At 38.6% G+C, this 12,662-nt stretch overlaps 1 protein-coding gene across 9 annotated transcripts in view; it reads left to right on the forward strand.

Moving 5' to 3' along the window:
* Positions 1-12,662, forward strand: part of LOC149285889 (teneurin-2-like) — a 771,075-nt gene that overhangs the window by 307,390 nt on the left and 451,023 nt on the right. The gene's annotated exons all lie outside the window — the stretch shown is intronic.

Consider the following 12,662-nt stretch of genomic DNA (forward strand, 5'->3'; position numbering starts at 1 on the left):
AGATTTCTAAAAACAAGTTTCATTAAAAAAAAAAATGTTTCAAATGGCAAGAGCTTTAACTAAAATATTTAATCTTTTTTATTGGATTGTGACATGAAAGCTTCACGTTGTAAATGTAAATAAACATTTTCTAAATTTGTATACCTGCATCTGATACCAAAAGATAAGTAAAGTATTTTATTACCACAAAATTTTTTCGTACTTTTAATGCTAATATCTGTTTTCCCCATACTCCCCATTTGACATCTAAACATATAGAAAACATGTCCCTCTCTCGTTGGCATGCCAACTTTCACGAATCATATTGCTCATATACGGGAGGGTACCTAGAGTATTTGGCACCTGAGTGGATCCTGTATGTGGTACCCCTACTTTAATACTGTGTAATTGCTACCATCATATACTATGGCAGACACATGTGATTTTTACATATTGCTGACCAGATATGCAGTATGGATGATGTATAACTGACTAATTGGTTCCCTTTCATGAGTCAATACATCCCACATACTGCAGGGCAGGGCCACATACCTGTGCTGGTCATCAATATGAAAAACGTTTACGTGTCCTGGAAAACATGGCTGATGTTGTTACCCTGAAATAGACATTGATTGTGGTATATACTGACAGGAGTTATGCTGTACCACCGTCAACTAGACTGTAAGCTCTCAAGAGCAGGGCCCTCTTCTCCTGTTGTGTTGGTTTGTATGTGAACTCCCATCACTATATACTGATGTAGGCACTGATGGTAGTAAAGCATAACTCCCACCACTATACACTGAACAAGACATTGATAATGTCTAGCATAACTCCCATCACTGTCACACACTTACTAATGCTTTTTCCCTCACTCACTCTCCCTACCTTTTCTCTGTCACATTCACTTTTCCTTCTCCACCTCCTGCTCTTCTTCTTTTTTACTCGTGGCTCTTCTTATTCTGTCTTCCGGTGCGGTGGGCATGGCATCCATGTCGGGCGTTGAGATATGACAGCAAATCCAGATGCACAGCATCAGTTACCGGCACGCATCGCAAGGGAGCAGGATCAGAGGTCTGTATTAACAGACCTCCCACTCCCTTGATTTACTTTAAGATGGTTAGAGGGTGATCTCCCCAACTAAGCCTGCTTCTCTCACAGCAGACATTATAGTCCGTCTCTGGAGAGGTGTGCACCCGATGCTGTCCTGGTAGCACCCCTCACACTCTGAGGACAACATGCACCATATTAATGGTCCTCTGCTTTTTAGGGACACAAAGAGCTGGGTTCATATTGTAATGAATAGTCTAAAGCATCATGAGAATGCAATATGTCGGATTCATATCTCATTAGTAATGAGTTATAGATGATATCTTGAAGTCTTAATGTTCAAAACATCCATTGCTATATCCACCTGTTACCATAGCAATTTAAAAAAATTCTACTATTTTGGCCTTTACCCATGATCGCTTTAAAGATTGAAATCTGTGAAACATGTTGGGTTTTCTGTACCTTTTAAATCCATATACTCAATCCAATCATTAAGACTATTCTAACTTGTAACTTAAAATTGGAGCTGCAAGCCATTCCTTTCCATTTGACGTTTTTTAGCAGAATCTTTCAAAATACTGGAGCAGTTCTTTAAAGTTCTAGAACTGTGAGATGAAAGTGTTTTCCATTTTAGAACTGCTTTACTTAAAGATTTCCATCATACTGACTAATCCAGCAGATTTCAACTTTCACTGGGAAATTGATGCAGAGCGATTTTTGTGGGCCCAATATTACACGGCAGGCATTACAAATTTTCAGACACAGATAACACGCCAGTCAATATCTCTAAAGTAAAAGCCCAAAATGTAGCTATTATATGTATATATATATATATATATATATATATATATAAGTTTTACTATTGTAGGACATTAATATATTACATTTTCCACCAGTACTACTAGAACAATTTTTATGCAGAACATGAGGCTTTAGTAGTGATTGTCTTATGTCTGTGCTTAAACCCAATTTACTGGATGGCATTCAATTCACGCAAGGGGGTTTGCATGGCTTGGATCCAGCTGTGTATTCTGTTCTAGACTTGACTGGCCTTGAGGGCAGCTGGGGGCTTACATATATTACTGCTAGGGTGTTACTGCATGGCTTGATGAAGCCCTTTCACATTGGGTACCATGTCTAGGGCTCTATGAGGCCTTACACTGGCCTGGGGCCACTATACACTAATTTATTAGCTAGCCACAGCCATGGGCATAGGAACCGGGAAATTATGCAGGGGGGGCGATAATGAAGAAATCCCCCCCAGGGAGAAGCCCGATCAGGCTGCTCCTCCCCCCAATCTAAACGCTGTACGGCACCCAGGCGGAGGAGAGAGAGGGGTGCCGAGCGGTCGCTCATGAAAGAGTTTTCAGAGACCGCTCGGCGCCCCTCTGTCTCCTCCACTCCAGCCGCCACCTCAGCGCTGCGTCATATTCAGGCGCTCAGCAGTGAAGCCGCACACACACCGCGGCAGAGCAGCAAGACAGAGGCCTCCCACTCCCACCACAGGACTTACCAGGCAAGGTAAGTGAACTACAAAGGGAAAGGGGGTAGATAGTGAGATGGGGTAAATAGTGAGAAGGAGTGAGAGGGGGTACATAGTGAGAAAGGGGGGATAGATAGTAAGAAAGGTGGGTAATAAGAATATTGAAATAAAGAGTGAGAACGAGAGAATGAATTAATATGTGGCTGAATTGTGTGAATGAGTAAGAGAATGAATTAATGTGTGGATGAACTGCTTGAATGATTTGTCAGAATGCATTAATGGATATGTGTATCATGGATGTGATTTAGGCAAAGGCAAGGATGGCACAAGAAGTGTGTTTGAGCCTTGGGGACCAATATGGCACAGACAGGGTGTTTATGGGACAAAGATGGCACAGAGCTGGCTGTTTGGGAACAAAATTGGCTCACTCTGGACTGTAATATGTTTGTGTAATCTGGGTGCTGATCAGATTCTATGTGGGGAAAGTGGACACCAGGGCTGGCCTTTGGGGTGTGCAACCTGTGATCTATGCCTGTAATTTAGGGGGGGTATCTATACCTTTAATGCTGAGTTTACATGTGATTTCCAGTTGATTTATACCTGCAAAGCTGGGTTTCTGTGTTATTCTGTTGATCTGTATCTGCAATGCTATTTTTCCATACATTATGTATGTATACCTACAAATGTAGGGTTTGTATGTCTTATTCAGTTGATTTATACTTGCAGTTTCCATGTGTTGTTTATTTGATCTATGCCCTCAGTGCTAAATTTACATTAGACTTCCAGCTGATCTACACCTGCAAAGCTGGGCTTGTGTGATATTCTATTGATCTATACCTGCTATGCTATGTTTCCATACATTATGTATACCTGCAAATATAGGGTTTGTATGTGTTATTCAGTTGATCTATACATGCAAGTGCTGTTTACATGTGTTTTTTATTTGATCTATACCTGAACTACAGAGTAGAAGGAAAAGAGAGGTGTGACTTAGTGAATGAGGGGACAAAGGGACTCTGGGGATGATTACGGTGAAGAAGACTTCTCAAAGTCACGGTAGGGTCAGAAGGAGGGAAGACTGCACTAACTCTCACAGTCTTTCCCTAATCTGCAGTCAGTGTGGCAAATAATTTTATTTGGTGTGGTAGCGGAGGGAGTGATTGCATGCTAGGGCGGCGTGAAGTGTGTTTTCCTGGGGTCCAATTTTTTTTAAAAAAGAGATAAGGAGAAAGTGGGGTAGGGGATAGTTAGGAAATCTGATGGGGAGAAAGAAATGGGCATCTGATGGGGAAAAATGCTATCCCCCCAGATTTTTAGGGGTTCCTACGCCCATGGCCACAGCCACAGTAAACTTCAGAAGGTTCTTGAGGTTTTATGTGTACTGAACTCGCAAGCAGGAAAACAGTAATATTAGCCAGTTATTAGCCAGGGTTTTTTAATTACATAGGCATAAGCTGTTCTGTGTACCATTTATAGTGTAACTCCAGTTGTTATTGGACTACATCTCCCATGTCGGTCATCACCATCACCACTATGTTACCATCACAGAACCTGTATTTCAGCAGCAGATAAAAAGACACACTTTGTCCAGACCTGATATGCGTGATGAAATATGTGTGGTATCTAGACAACAGTATCATCACGAAGGAACACTCTGCTTAATGTCTATGCAGCACATCCCTGTGTACAATCACTGTCAATGTAATTATTCCTACTTCAAAGACAGTTTTATTATAACCTTAAGGAAGAATACCATCATAAAACCGTTAATACAATTTCCGGGCTGTGAATGTTGCCAGTATGGGAATAGTTGTCATTTGCTGGTGATTACATTGTTAATGCCGTTGGAGAGATCCTGGATGCAGGTTATGGGGAGTATCAGTGGGTGTTTAAAGTCACTTTGTTTAACTATTTCCTTGGGAACTGGCTGGCACTACGTTATAAACACATTAAGGGATTGATTAGGGGCCCCGTCATCTGACAAGTCGATACATTTCTGAAGCAGATCCCCAAAACATATTATTTTTCATTAAAATAAATAGGTGGTCATAAATATTGCATTGCTTAGTTTATACTTAGAGGACCCCAAAAATCTAGAGCCAACTCTAAAGAAGTTGAATATTTATAAATCCTTAGGTGAACATATTACTCAAAACATTTTTATTTAGTTACCAACTTGCAGGTCTCTTGTGGAAGTACAATATGGCACTTTTCCACAGCCTTACAGATGATTTTATTTGTATAGAACACAACAAATATTTTCTTTTACAGAGATAGAAGGTGGGACTGTTGGTTTTATAGACCGCAATAAATGCAGCTCAATGTGGAACCGCGGCACTTTTTAATGGTGAAAGAAGTGTTATATAGATAAGTGTTTTTCCCTCTTCAGAAACGGCAGTACCTGATGCTAAAAAAGGACCAGTCTTTCAACACAGAGATTGCATTTTTACCTTCTCTCACCAACCCCTGTATCAGCTTTCACCTTAGGTTTGATTCAGTATGCTTTGCACTATATCACCTATCTAATTCTCCATGGGTACTTTCCTCTGCCGTATCTTGACTGTTGAGCTATTATCCGGTGGCCGGCCTAATCTCAAAGACACAACGTTTAAGAGCAAGAGAGAAAAAAAGTACATGAAGCATCGGTTTCTATTCCCAAAAATGAAATAGGAGATTTTTGAAACTAGTCAATCTTAAAATGCTGATAAGGTTGCTTGGTGTTTAGCAGAACAGCTCACTTTTATTGTATCAGCAGACTCAGCAGAAAGCATACAATTGTATGTTTCCTTTACAATGGAGCTCAAGTAGAAAGATTTAAAAAAAAATAATAATAAAGTAAATATATATATATATAATACAAATAACAAGAACCGCAATTACATGAGTGTAATTAGACGTACATCAAATAGCATCTAAATGACACCCCTGTAGGCTATGTGTGGCTCATTTATCCCTATGGTGATAACTAGACTAGGGCTCAGGCGGAATGTTTGTATTTGTTTTCATGTTTGTTTTCGGGGGGGGGGGGGGTTCTTCATATTCGACGAACTTCGTCCATTGCCATCTTCGCATTTGACAAGGATATGTATCCAGAAGGCAGGGCAGCAGCGATCAGATATGTAAGACTATAGTCCATTGTAATAAGCCCCTGAGCCGCAGCTAGGTAAACCCCATACATGCATATTTCCAAAATATGGAGCACAGTGAATTTGGCCATATATTGTGTGGGCCATTCAATAACCTAGTTTTCCTTCTTGCTTGTGACCCCATGCTTGTGACCAACACACATGCTAACACATCCTCACACACTAACACCATACACTAATACATGCACACTCTAATGCCATATGATAACAGACTCACATTAACACAATACACTCACACACATACTAGCACATTTTAACGACATACACATACTAAAACAATACACTAAAACACACACTCTAACGCCATGCACTAAAACATTTTCCCTGTTGATTGTAAGCTTGCCAGCAGGGCCCTCTTTACCTATTGTGTCAGTTTACCTTAGTTGATCAATTCTAGTTTTGTCATACCCTTTAAATGTATGTACTGTAAGAAGCGCTGCGTAAATTGGTAGCACTATACTAATAAAATATAATAATAATACACACCATTAACTAACACACACTCACTCAAAAAGTATACCCTAAACACAAGCATTCACGCCCTCTCTCTCCCATCATCAGTAACATGCTCCACAGCTCCCCTCTTCCTCTTACCTACCGTTGAGCCCTGTCTTAACTGCAGCTTGCACTTTCCATGCAACCTGCTACACCACTGCAGCTAATGCTGCTTGGCGGTATTGACCCTGCTGGGCACTTTGTTTATCCAGGTGCCTGAGTGCTGTGCAACATTGGAACCCATCTTGGATAAAAACAGGGCATACAAATATATTGGTTGTTTTTTGTTTTTAGATTATAGTCTGTGTTAATTGAGTTATGACAACTCAACCGCTATACAAATGCAAATCTCCATAACAGGTATTTTCACATTTCTCACATGCAAAACACAAATCTATTTTGGATATATTATATCACATATGCTGCTCAGTTCTGACTACACTTGAGATTTCTGATAATGCAATTCCACAAAAAATATCCTGATAATGAATGAATTTTTCTTTCCTCGGAATAGGAGGAATGTTCTGACTCCAGTCCTGAAGTGTTACAGTTGCACAAGGTTTTCACGATACCCGTGGAAGCTTTGCACAAATTAAATGTGTTACTTCTATTTATATATATATCTAGTGGAAAAATCCAAAAAATCTGGCTTTAGCACTGTTAAATCTTTGTTCTAATGGTTTTGATTGACTTGCTAATTGGTGTGGACCGGGTAACTTTACCCTCACTGCTCATGCCGTAGGTCCTCTAGAGTCAAAGCAGAAGGCTGGATACGACACTGCAAGAGTAGAGCATGTGGCTACATGCAAGTCGCTTATTGGCCACTGGCCATTAAGTGCTTTAATTCTCAGTCTAGACCTGGAACTGGAACCAGTGATCTGTGGGTTTTAAAGGGAGCCTTGATTTTATAATCTACAAAAAAACTTTATGGAAAGGTAACCAGATTATAAAGTAACTAAGTATCCGAACTGCGTTTTTATTTTTGTACAGCAGAATACTTCCCCTGTCAAGTTTTATAAAACCATACAAAGGATCACAATAATAGCCCGCATCTAATTTGTTGTTATAGAATCAGTTGTGAAATAATATCAGATCTTAAAAAGAATACGTACTGTTCTTTTTTTCAATGCGCAATGGCCTGCAGCCGTCTATGGAGTTTTTAAAACCGCTTGGCATACCATGCAGCTTAATTGGAGAGTCACTTTTGTGGGTTCAAATCGCTGTAAGCATTTAACTTACGTGGTTCAAGAAATTGTATGGCTTTTGCTAAAAATGTCTACAAAAAGCTATATATGTTTTGGTTTTTTTTACAGCTCTCTGGGCTTCTCTGCAGTGATAATGAGTTTTTTTTATTTATATATGTGGGCTACTCAAGTGTTATCATGCCTAGAAAGGCACAAATATACACTTGTGGCTTTAGACAAGAGGAAGGTCAGCGTGCTTGTCAGACCCTTCATTCTTAAATCCCAATCACATGGATGGAGTTAGAAAACATGAGTTGTTTTGCTTAGGGCTGGCATAGTGCGAGCAGTTCCTGGTTTGGTAAAATTGAATTCAATTAGAAGGTTAGCAGGAGCAATGACCTTCAAAACACTGAATCTCTTAAAACAGCTGCACCTTCTGTCAGCGACGATATTACCGCAGGAATCACTGAGCCGTAGTAAGAATGGAACTCTCTTTTAAATTCAATACTCATTGATTTCAATACTTTGCAAGCAGATTGTACAATCTTTTGTCCTTTTATCACGGAGATAGAGTGTAGCAGGCGAGCGCTGTTACCTTTTATTTATCTACCGAGAAACCACAGATGTCTCTGTAACGATAATCCGGTTGTTGGCTAGAGATTGTATGATGCAAGCATTTAGATGGTGGGCTTCTTTAGGTGTGCGTTTCACTGATATCGGGTTCCATGTGTTATGCGTGTTAACGCACGATTATGAAAAGGATCTGAGAGTGCAGAGCTGAAAATAATTTGTCATCTAGCACGGAGATCATTTTTTTCTGTAGATATCTATGTAAATGACGATTGCTGCCAACTGATATGCAAGTCCCGGCTCAGAGTGTACCTTATGAATGATTCTAAATGAATTTTCTAATATGCTATCAGTCTCTGCTTATTCCGTGCGATCCAAGCAATTCTGTAAAGCACTGGCCCCTCGGTGTAATTATTATTATTATTATTATTATCCTTTATTTATATAGCGCCAACAGTTTACGCAGCGCTTAATACAATACATAAATTCAAGGGATATGACAAGACAAGAATTGACAGACTAAGACAAACCGATACATTTGGTGGAGAGAGCCCTGCTCGCAAGCTTACAATCTAGTAATCATTAAGAAAAGAACAAGAGGATATTTTAATGGGGAAACCCAAAAATCCCACAATCGCATACAAAGACGCTTGCAAGAGAAACAACTGAAAAATAAAAAAAAAGGTAAAATGAGATGAAATGCATTTTAGTTGAAAGCGCTATCTATCCTTCTAAAAACATTGAATCCTCCCCATTTTCTTCTTGCAGAACTTGCAACTGTGGCAAGTTATTTGAAAATCTGTTTGATGTGTGTCTCTGGTGGTTAACTGTGTGACTGCTCACTCTGAAGTCGGATGGATGGCGATCCCAGAAAGAGGGTGGAAAAAGAAGAAAAAAACCTAGCACATCACCAGCTTTGATCTGTATATTCACTCCCTGTGGGAAATTTCCACCTTTTCAAGTTGGGGGATCAGTTAATTATTAGATGAAATTGGTTTGGGGACCTAAAGTCATTTTGAAGACTTGCAGTAGTTCTCTTGGTGATGCTGTATGCTCTTTGATCTACGGAGCTACGTTTTCTGAAGACAGTAAAAGCGGTATAACCTGTAGGTTGAAGATCCTGATAAAATGTAAATGGGTAGCATCCTTCACAAGACATTTCTGTTTCATCCCTTTTGCCTCGTATGTCCGCTCTCTCCACCTTCTTCATTTCCCCTGTGGCCCATTAAGGTCCAGCAGCAAACTCTGACATTGCTCACTTGCATGATGACCTCCCGCCCCCCCTCCCCCTTTCAAAGAGGTTATGGTTAGGTGACACGGATGTGATGGGAGGACCTGCAGGTAGTGACCTTGACACCTAAACTATTAACTGGCGACTATAAGATACTTTGATCTTCCTCCGCAGTTTTTAATAAGGGTCATCCAAAGGAGCAGTCCCACTTTACAACTTAAATTGGATTTTCAGTACATTGAAAACACAATTTTCTCAACTTTTTAAAGGTTATAGATATATATATACACACAAAGATTGTGTTGAGCTTATAATTTCCTTTACAAGTCACATCTATACTGGTAACAGTGCATGTTATTCATTAGAGATAAATAATTAGCCATTTAATAATAATTAGCTATTTTTATTTAAAAAAAAATCACACTTGCATAACATAATAAAAACCTGGAAAGCATACTGGCAAGCTGACATTATCGCTTTCTTGTTTTAAGAGAGCATTGTAATTCATTGAAAACATTTTAGTTGCCTAAAATGCAGGGAAAAAGAGATGTTAATAGCACAGAACAGAACTAATGTCTCATTCAAGAAGGCAACATCAAAATGTGATCTGTGGTTGAAGATTCCTCAAAGTACACGCTGCCAGCAAATTTGAATGCCAGAGGGAGCGAAAAACAAACGGCAGAAGAAAACAGATTTTGCATGGCTGAATTTAATGAGCAATTAGGCAAGAAATAAAAAAAAATGGCTATATTGTATAAATACGATAATACCTACCTTGGCTTCAAGAAAAAAAAATCCTGTATAAAAATGAATGGCATGACAGAATGTATATGATTTCCTATGCTTGTTAGCGACAACACAAGCAATTTGTGAAAAGAAACAGCAAACGCAATGAAATGTATTCGATCTTTATTATTATTGGGAGAAATGTGGTTTTTTTTTTATGGCTTACATAGTAATCATAGCGATAACTATGATAGTTGGCTTTGCCTCACCAATTGAATCATGCAATTAACCCTCCAAAGCACAAGCACTGGAAATAATGTACTTTGGACCTGGATGTTTGCACAAATTACCATGAATCCATCATAAACTTAGCTTGCCCACCACATTTTATTTTTATATCTATCTATCTATCTATCTATCTATATATATATATATATATATATATATATATACACATGTGTATATATATATATTATGTATGAGAAATGGTCACTAATTTTAAAACTAAAAACATTTGTCTATTATTCTATGCAGATTTGCTGAGCTCTGGGCTCTGGGCGACTGTATAGTTTATAGTTAGTATGTGTGGTTGACCTCTTTCATTTATGTATTCGTTATTACAGAAGAAACTTCTGAAAAGGCTTGGTCCTTCATAATGTATTGTCTTTGAGAGTGAAACTTTTTAAGAGGATTTATGGACAAGTGACTATGCCTTGTAATGTTGGCTTTGATGAATAGATTTTACTGTGAGCATATCTTTTATCAAAATATTCGTATTTCGAAACCTGTTCTAGCTCTGTTTTAAGGCTATGGATCAGTTGGTAGAATTCTCATCACCAACACACAAAGAGCCCTGCCAGGGGTATCAAATATGTATCTTGCTTATGTTAATGTTGGGATTTGGGGACAGATCTTGAATTAGCACAATACTGTATATCAGGATTTTTTGTTGGTTTACCCTGGGTATTTTGAGGCTAGTACTGCATATGCATTATCAGAAGTATAATGATGGGAGTATGTTGACTTACAAATAAGTTATTTGCAAAAAAACAAAACATGATGGCATCATCAGCTTTTTAGCGTTGACCATGTTGTTAACAAACTCTCAATCAATACTGTATTAACGCTGCGTAACATTAGTATGAAAGAAATGACTGAAAAGGGTGACCTTGAGCCTTCAGATGCTGGTGACCTAGTCCGTGACAATATAATTGACAGGAGCAATTGAAAATAATGATGAAGCCATGGAATTGTATCGGTAACAACAATAAAGGTTGTTTTAGATTCTTAGTGTCATATATACAAGAACGTGGTTAGACCTTGATGTAACAGTAGTCCAACTTTGCACTGGAGATGTTTAGTACTGGTATCCATGGCTAGTCTATTAAAGACTAGAGTAGCTATCATCTATGTTAATACACAGTCCAGTCTAGTAGGGTTTTAAGATGAAGTATTGAATTCATAATTAGTGATTTAGTCCATTGGCATCACAGTCCAATTCTCTTGTTTGATTACAAGTCCCAACACCATTTGTGCTTTCCATTTGTCTCGTTTGTACGTGCATTTCTTCTGTATGGACCTGTTTATGGACCAGTGTAGTAAATACAGGTGACAGGGTTTCAAACATGTTCTTCGCATACAATAGTGTTTAGAACACAAACCCCTGTAGCACTCAGATAATCCTGAGCACAGTATGGAATGCAAAACGTAATTGTTTTACCCCATAGCCGGTGATTATGATTATCATCCATAAAATGAAACATTTTCATGACTTCGTTTTACGATTTGGAACAGTTTAACTCTTTTTTGCCTGTTTTTTTTTTTTAAATATTGGCTACTGAATACAACCATATTTGAGGATATTGCCTACATTCCGATAGAAATTAAACCCAATGGTATAGATTTTGGTCATTTAATACCGAAGCATACTCTATTGACCAATTCACTGCACTTGCATGTCTGATAATAAATTCTACAATATTTGTCTTTTTCACCCGTGGTAAAAGCGATTCCAAACACCGTTAACAACCTGCTCTGTATCACTTTAGTGGATCAGTTCGATGTGCTTTGTCTTGGTACTTTTTTTTGCTTCAATTATGATAAGGGAGGCAAACAGAAATGAGCACCAGATGCGACTCTTGGTTTCTGGATCTGTTTTTTGTTTTCCAAGAGTCTGCTAGCAAAGTGCCGCTGCTTCACTTATCTAAGGAGCTGTGTGCATGTGTGTGTATATCTAGGGTTTGTGGATTCTGGATGTGTATCGGCATTCCGATGCATGTAAATGTTATATTAGATACAGTATTTGACAGCAAATAAGAACCCTTTGATCAGCTCATCTAGTCTGCTTGGTCTGTTGTCTTATCTCGTATTTAGGATAGCCTGGATATTCTGGATAGCACTTCTGCTGGGAAGCTGTTCTGCTTACCTACCAACCTCTCATTGAAGAGAAGTAGAAAAAAAACTTACATTGCCTAGCCTTTGACGCTCTGTTTTGGAAAATGACATATTGTCCCAACAAATCTCTTCCTCTTTAAATACACTTCCCTTTTATACTTTGTTGAATCCCTTTATGTATTTAAATATTTTATCACATCTCTCTCTTCTCTCCTCCAAGGTAAACATATTATTATTAGGAATACGGTAAAGCGTTTCAATCAAAAATGAGCGTGAATATTTGTTAGGAAACACAAATCCAAACCAATGCATTATTAGAAATGTAAATATGTATAACATCCACACATAAATGCAGTTTTATATCTAGAAAATGCCATTCGCAGTTCTAGTACTCTGAAACACAATTC

The sequence above is a fragment of the Sceloporus occidentalis genome, unplaced genomic scaffold (assembly GCF_023333645.1).
Source record: "Sceloporus occidentalis isolate IW3139 unplaced genomic scaffold, rSceOcc1.0.p SCAF_75, whole genome shotgun sequence".
Classification (NCBI taxonomy): Eukaryota; Metazoa; Chordata; class Lepidosauria; order Squamata; family Phrynosomatidae; genus Sceloporus; species Sceloporus occidentalis.